We start from the raw sequence: 7,369 nt of genomic DNA on the forward strand, positions 1-7,369 counted from the left end.
TACAATTCCAGCCTGAGGGAGAGAGAGAGTTAGACAGCTACCAGCAGCGTACCAAGACGGGCACAACCCAGTGCTTCACACACACCAAAGAGAGCTTCCTAGACTGTGAAATAACTTGGCCTTAAGTACTGCCTTGTCCAGCGTATCCTCCAATCACCAACCGCTGTCCCTAACTAGGCACAGGTGCATCGAATTCCCTGATTTTCCTTCTTACGGCGCTACCGGAAGTTCCGGTGTTCTGTTTTTCCGGTCCGGGCGGAAACACTTCCGGGCGGAACCAAACTTCCCGAATTTTGGTTCCGCCCCTAAAGATCGTCACCTTGTGACATCCTCCCCCGCCAATCCGTTCTAGTCCCTAGAACGTCCTCGGGCTGTCCACTCCCCATAGCGGGCAGGGGGTCGGCCTCGGTTCTCTCGCTGGGATCGTCTCACTGGTGAATCGGGCTCAGCTTGTTCAGGGGCTGCTTCTGGTTCTCTCGGGGCGATCGGGGGTGGTGCCACCACGGGTCTCCCTGGTACCACAGCCCAACCTTCAATCCAGGGGGCCGCTGGTACAGGTTCCGTGGGGACTTCTTCCACGGCTTCAGGGTAGTTAGGGCATGGGCGAATCATGTTCCGGTGCACCACACGGTCGGGGCCTGACTTCCCTTCTGGCCGGATGGTATAGACCGGCTGCCCCGGCCTCTGCTGCCGGCAGACTACATAAGGGGTGGCCTCCCAACGGTCACTCAGTTTCCCCTTCCCCTGCCGCCGATTATCTCTCACCAACACCCTCTCTCCTGGCAGTAGAGGGGCTTCTCTAGCAGTCCGATCATACAACCGCTTACTTTTCTCTCCTGCCGTCTGTATCCTTTTCGACACCTGCTCGTAGGCGAAATGCAAGCGCTGGTGATGGCGCCCCACCCACTCCGTTACACTTGCTTCCTCTTGGTCGGCTATCACTCCTAGGACCAGGTCAGTAGGCATTCGTATGTGTCTGCCAAACATCAGGTAAGTGGGAGCGTAACCCGTAGTACTATGTATACTGTTGTTATAGGCCTGTAGGAGGTTTGGCAAGGCACTCACCCAATCGTCCTGCCGCTGTTGGTCCAAGGTCCCCAGCAGCCCCAATAGGGTCTGATTGAATCTCTCACAGCCACCGTTCCCCTGAGGATGATACGAAGTGGTGTGAGTTTTCGTGCAACCGTACAACTGGCATAGTTCTCTAATTACCCTGGACTCAAAGTTGGCTCCTTGATCGGAGTGCAGAAACTCCGGGCATCCGAACGTCTGGAAGACGGCCCGCCATAAAACTGTAGCGGTGGTGGTTGCAGTCTGGTCGAGGGTGGGGATAGCCCAAGCGTACTTTGTGAACAAATCCGTTATTACCAAGATGTTCTGGTAGCGATCTCGTGGTCGGCCCAGTGTCAAGAAGTCCATAGCCATGATATGAAGGGGGGCCTTCGCATGGATGGGTACCATTGGCGCTCGGACCTCCCGTCTGGACTTAAACAATATGCATCTCGGGCAAGCTTGAATTAGGGCGTGCACCGATGCCTCTAGCCCGGGCCAAAAGAAGAATCTCCTAAGCAGGGACACGGTCCTCTCCTGTCCCTGATGCCCCAACTGGTTGTGGTACGCCGAAACTAAAGCCGTTACCTCATCTGCGGGTACCACGATCTGGCGTACTTCTTCGCCCAACTTCGGGTCACTGACCCTTCTGCACAAAACGCCATCTCTCAGCTCCAGCCTGTCCCATTGCCCCAGCAGCCTCCTCCCAGTATCCGTCTGGGCTAACCTCTCCGCTGGCGTCAGCCGTCGGCCCTGTTCCAGCCATTCTCTTACCAGCCGCACATCTTGATCCCTGGCCTGTCTCTCCCTCCACCGACGGGGATCCCATCCCCAGTTCTCAGGCACGGCCTCTTGTCTGCTGCCTGGTGCCTCTACTGCTCCTACCATATAGCCCTCCTCCGGGCTGGCCCCTCCGGGGCTTTCCGCTTCGGGCAGCCTTGAGAGGACGTCCGCGTTCATGTGTTCACGCCCTGGTCGGTACTGTAGTTGATAGTCAAAGTTGGCCAGTTGGGCCACCCACCGCTGCTCCACGGCTCCCAGCTTCGCCGTCTGTAAGTGTACTAATGGGTTATTGTCTGTAATGATCGTCACCTTGGCACCCCAGAGGTAGTCTTTAAATTTCTCACTTAGGGCCCACTTCAACGCCAGCAGCTCCAATTTGAAAGAACTATAGTTCGCATCGTTCCTCTCGGCTGGGTGGAGGCTCCGGCTGGCGTACGCGATGACCCTCTCAACTCCGTCCTGCCGTTGAGCCAACACCGCTCCCAGCCCGAGATTGCTGGCATCTGTATACAAAAGGAATGGTTTTGTGAAATCTGCGTATGCCAAGATAGGGGCCTGTAGCAGCTCCTGCTTCAATGTCTGGAACGCCGACTCACAATTTGCATCCCAGTCTACGTTGGGCGACCCCCGGCCCCGGTTACGACCTGTGCCAACCAGCAACTGATTAAGGGGTTTAGCAATTTTTGAAAAGTCCTTTATGAAACGCCTATAGTATCCCACAAATCCTAAAAAGGATCGCACTTGCCTCACTGTCCTCGGGGCCTTCCAGTCCTTCACGGCCGATACCTTTCCAGGATCTACGGACACTCCAGCCGCACTGACCACGTGGCCCAGAAAGTTGACTTCTCTCCGTAGTAAGTGACACTTATTGGGCTGTAGTTTCAATCCGTACTTCTCCATGGCCCGAAAGACTTCCTCGAGGTGCCTCAGGTGTGAATCAAAATCTGGGGAGTAGACAATCACATCATCCAGGTAAACTAATACTGACTCCATTAACTGACCTCCCAAGCACCGCTGCATCAGCCGCTGGAAGGTGGCCGGAGCGTTACAGAGCCCGAAAGGCATCCGGTCCCATTCAAATAGTCCAAACGGGGTTGTAAAGGCAGTCTTCTCCCGGTCTGCTTCGGCCACCTGCACCTGCCAGTAGCCACTGGCCAAATCTAGGGTAGAGTACCATGCCGACTGCGTGAGGCTGGCAAGCGAATCTTCGATCCGTGGCAAAGGGAAAGCGTCTTTCTTAGTCACGAGGTTCAGCTTACGGTAGTCCACGCAGAATCTCCAAGCCCCCGTCTTCTTTTGCACCAGCACTATGGGGGCCGCCCACGGGCTGCTGCTTTCCCTAACAACTCCTTGCTTCAGCATGCCTTGCAGGAGTGTACGTACCTCGGTATACAAAGTGGGCGGAATTGGGCGATACCTCTCCCGGCTGGGCCCTGCATCCCCGGTAGGTATATGATGTTGTACCACCTGGGTGCATCCGTAGTCTTCATCGTGGGTGGCGAACACATGCTGCCATCTCCGAAGGAGGGCCTGTAACTTCTGTGTCTGTGCCTGCTCTAAATCCTCCCCTTGTAACGACTCACCCGCCAGGTGGCTCGGCACACTCCTCTCCATACCACCCCATGGGGTGTCTACTTGAGTCAGGGCCACCTCGATGACAGTGGGGCACACCTGACGAAAACTAATATCCCTCTCTTCCCTTACTTGGTGGGATGTAACCGTTGTCAGACGGGCTAATCGTTGGTGCCGATGTAGTTGCACCGCGTATGGATGTACATTCCGTATCCTCACGGGGACTCTCCCCCGCCGGACCGTCGATAGTCCTCGTGCCACTTCCACTTGTGGACAATCCACATGGGGCTCCACCAGCACCCACTCTTCTGGGCCCGCTCTTCGGGGCGGTACTCGCGCCCACACAACAGCCTCACTTTTTGCGGGGACAGACAAAGCAAAACGACACATCACTCTTCCTACCTCTTCCTGTTCCCTGCGGACTTGGCTCATTTGCACCCTTCGACAGTCAGCTACCACACACTCCCACTTGGGCCTCTCTGCAGGTGGTATCTTCGATACGGGCCTAGCCCGAAATAGCTCTTCCCAGCAATCAGCGAGGACATTCATGCCCAACAGGGCTCGATGTGCACCCAGACAATGGTCTTGCACGATAATCACACCTTTCTGGGGGACCATCACTCCGTGAACCTCTAGGTCCGTCAATCGGTAGCCAATATATGGGATGTCGAGGCCGTTTGCGCCCTTCAGAGTAAGCCAGGGGGCCTCCGCCCCTGGTGCCCCTTGTTTCCCAAACACTTCTTCGGATAAACTCTCAGCAAACAACGTCACTTGGGAGCCTGTGTCTACCAGGCATTGAATCTCCTTGCCGCACACTCTCACCTTCGCCACGGGGCTACGCCCAATCATCTGGCTCCTAGAGCCATATCCTCTTCCAGGGTCTTCTCGAGGGGTCCCGGCCACACGACCCACAGTGGCCGGCCGACCTAAAAACCCCCTTCTGACGCCCTGCGGGGCCCACACTGGCGGCTATAGTGACCTGGTTTGCCACAGCGGTTGCAGATGGGTCGCCCTTGCTCGTCCCATTCGAAACGGGGCCGGTTAAAGTGGTTCGGGCGCCTGAACGGCTCTCGGCCTCCCTCTGAGTACACTCGGTCTCGGGGCGCCGGCCGTGGTTCCTCCCGCGCCCGTCCTTGGCGCAATTCTCCTACGAGGGCTTTAGACAGTTCAGACATCTGATCGCGGACATCTTTCAAAAGTTCAGCCTTCAGTGCTTGCTTCCAGTCAGGGCCTCCGGGTTGTGCTGGTGCTACTTCACTGACAACCGCACACACTGGGGAACCACTCACCTCAGTCTCATCACCTTCCAGGGCCAGTGCCTCTTTCTTCAGATCTTCGAACGTAAGACCCGGGTCCCTTCGAAACTGGATACGTAGGCTCTGTCTCACCGGACCCTCCTTCAACCCCAGAAGAAACTGGTCCCGCAATAGAGTCTCTCCATCTCCCAACCCGTGGTCCCGACGGGTCTGTAGTCGGGCGAATTGCTCTCGCAACCTCAGGGCGAAAGCTCTAATCGGTTGGCGGGGGCCCTGCTTACAATTGAAGAACTGGGAGCGAAGGACAGCTACGGGGGTGTGGTCACCATACTGTTCAGTGAGGAACTGGAACACGGTTTGGGCGTTGGCTCTAACGGCTTCGGGGGCGGCATGCACCTCTCGCCGCGCTTCTCCATCCAGGGAGTTTAACACAAATTGAAGCCGCTGGGCTGCACTAAGGCCCTGTAGGTCGGCCAAGTACTCTAGTTGAGCCTTCCATTCAGACAATCGTACCTCGGATTCTGTCCCCCCATATTTTTGAATCCAGGGGCTCCCCATAAAAACGGGCATGGCACGGGGTTGGGCTGAAAGCCCCGCGTTGTCGGTCATTGGACGACCTTGGTTACTCAACTCGAGGTGGAAATCCTGCCGACTACGCCAAATCTGTCACACCCAGGGGCTGGCTATGCTTTAACTAAGCCACACCCCTTCTCAACTTCCACCTCGAGGAGGTCCCCAAACCCGACCCAATGGCCAAGCAACACGAGAACAAGTAAGTAATAAAACAATCTTTATTTAAATATTTAAAAATAGCTTAGGGAATAGGGAAAGGGCAATTAAAACTAAACTCTGACTCGGCCCTCCAGATGGGCTATGGCCGGGAAGAGGTCAGGGAGCAAGGGGGCCACGGGGATCCGGGGCGTGGGGCTCGGGCCCCGGCCTGAGTCTTAGGTATCCGTAGCGCCCTCCTTCTTCCTCCTCTTCGCTGAATACAGCTCACGGTAAGTACTGGTTCACTCAGTTCGTTCTCGAGGTGCCCACTCTCTTTCTCTTCCTCCACAGGCAACAGCTCTTCGCTGATTACAGCTCACAGTAAGTACTGATTCACCCAGTTCGTTCCTTGGGTGCTCACGCTCTTTCTCTTTCTCCACAGGCAACGGCTGGGACACACAGGCACAGTTAGTTCAGCTTGGTTTTGCTCTCACCTCTTCGCTGATTACAGCTCACAGTAAGTACTGGTTCACACAGTTCGTTCCTTGGGTGCTCACTCGCTTTCTCTTTCTCCACAGGCAGCGGCTGGGACACACAGGCACAGTTAGTTCAGCTTGGTTTTGCTCTCACCTCTTCGCTGATTACAGCTCACAGTAAGTACTGGTTCACACAGTTCGTTCCTTGGGTGCTCACTCGCTTTCTCTTTCTCCACAGGCAACGGCTGGGACACACAGGCACAGTTAGTTCAGCTTGGTTTTGCTCTCACCTCTTCGCTGATTACAGCTCACAGTAAGTACTGGTTCACTCAGTTCGTTCTCGAGGTGCCCACTCTCTTTCTCTTCCTCCACAGGCAACAGCTCTTCGCTGATTACAGCTCACAGTAAGTACTGATTCACCCAGTTCGTTCCTTGGGTGCTCACGCTCTTTCTCTTTCTCCACAGGCAACGGCTGGGACACACAGGCACAGTTAGTTCAGCTTGGTTTTGCTCTCACCTCTTCGCTGATTACAGCTCACAGTAAGTACTGGTTCACACAGTTCGTTCCTTGGGTGCTCACTCGCTTTCTCTTTCTCCACAGGCAGCGGCTGGGACACACAGGCACAGTTAGTTCAGCTTGGTTTTGCTCTCACCTCTTCGCTGATTACAGCTCACAGTAAGTACTGGTTCACACAGTTCGTTCCTTGGGTGCTCACTCGCTTTCTCTTTCTCCACAGGCAGCGGCGTAAGTACAGGTTCCCTCAGTCTCTCCTCGTGTTACCCACTCTCTCTCCTTTTCTCTCCACAGGTATCAACTTGGGCACAATAGCACAGTTAGTTTGCTTTGAATGGCTCTCACCTCTGGGCTGGACACAGCGTACTGTAAGTACAGGGTTCGCTCTATTCCTCCTCGTGTTATTCACTCTCTCTCTCCTTTCCTCTCCACAGGTATCAACTTGGGCACAATAGCACAGTTAGTTTGCTTTGAATGGCTCTCACCTCTGGGCTGGACACAGCGTACTGTAAGTACAGGGTTCGCTCTATTCCTCCTCGTGTTATTCACTCTCTCTCCTTTTCTCTCCACAGGTATCAACTTGGGCACAATAGCACAGTTAGTTTGCTTTGAATGGCTCTCACCTCTGGGCTGGACACAGCGTACTGTAAGTACAGGGTTCGCTCTATTCCTCCTCGTGTTATTCCCTCTCTCTCCTTTTCTCTCCACAGATATCAACTTGGGCACAATAGCACCGTTAGTTTGCTTTGAATGGCTCTCACCTCTGGGCTGAACACAGCGCACTGTAAGTACAGGTTTCCTCTGTTTCTCCTTGTGTTACTCACTCTCTTTCCTTTCCTCTCCACAGGTATCAACTTAGACACAAAACACAGTTACTCTGCTTTGGATGGCTTTCACCTCTGGCTGGACACAGCGTACCGTGCTATCTCCGGAGATCTGAAGCACGCTCACAACATATACTGTACTGAACTAGGCCAGGACCAGCAATCTCCTTGTCCTCCCACGCC

Source organism: Carassius carassius, chromosome 20 (genome assembly GCF_963082965.1).
Source record: "Carassius carassius chromosome 20, fCarCar2.1, whole genome shotgun sequence".
NCBI lineage: Eukaryota > Metazoa > Chordata > Actinopteri > Cypriniformes > Cyprinidae > Carassius > Carassius carassius.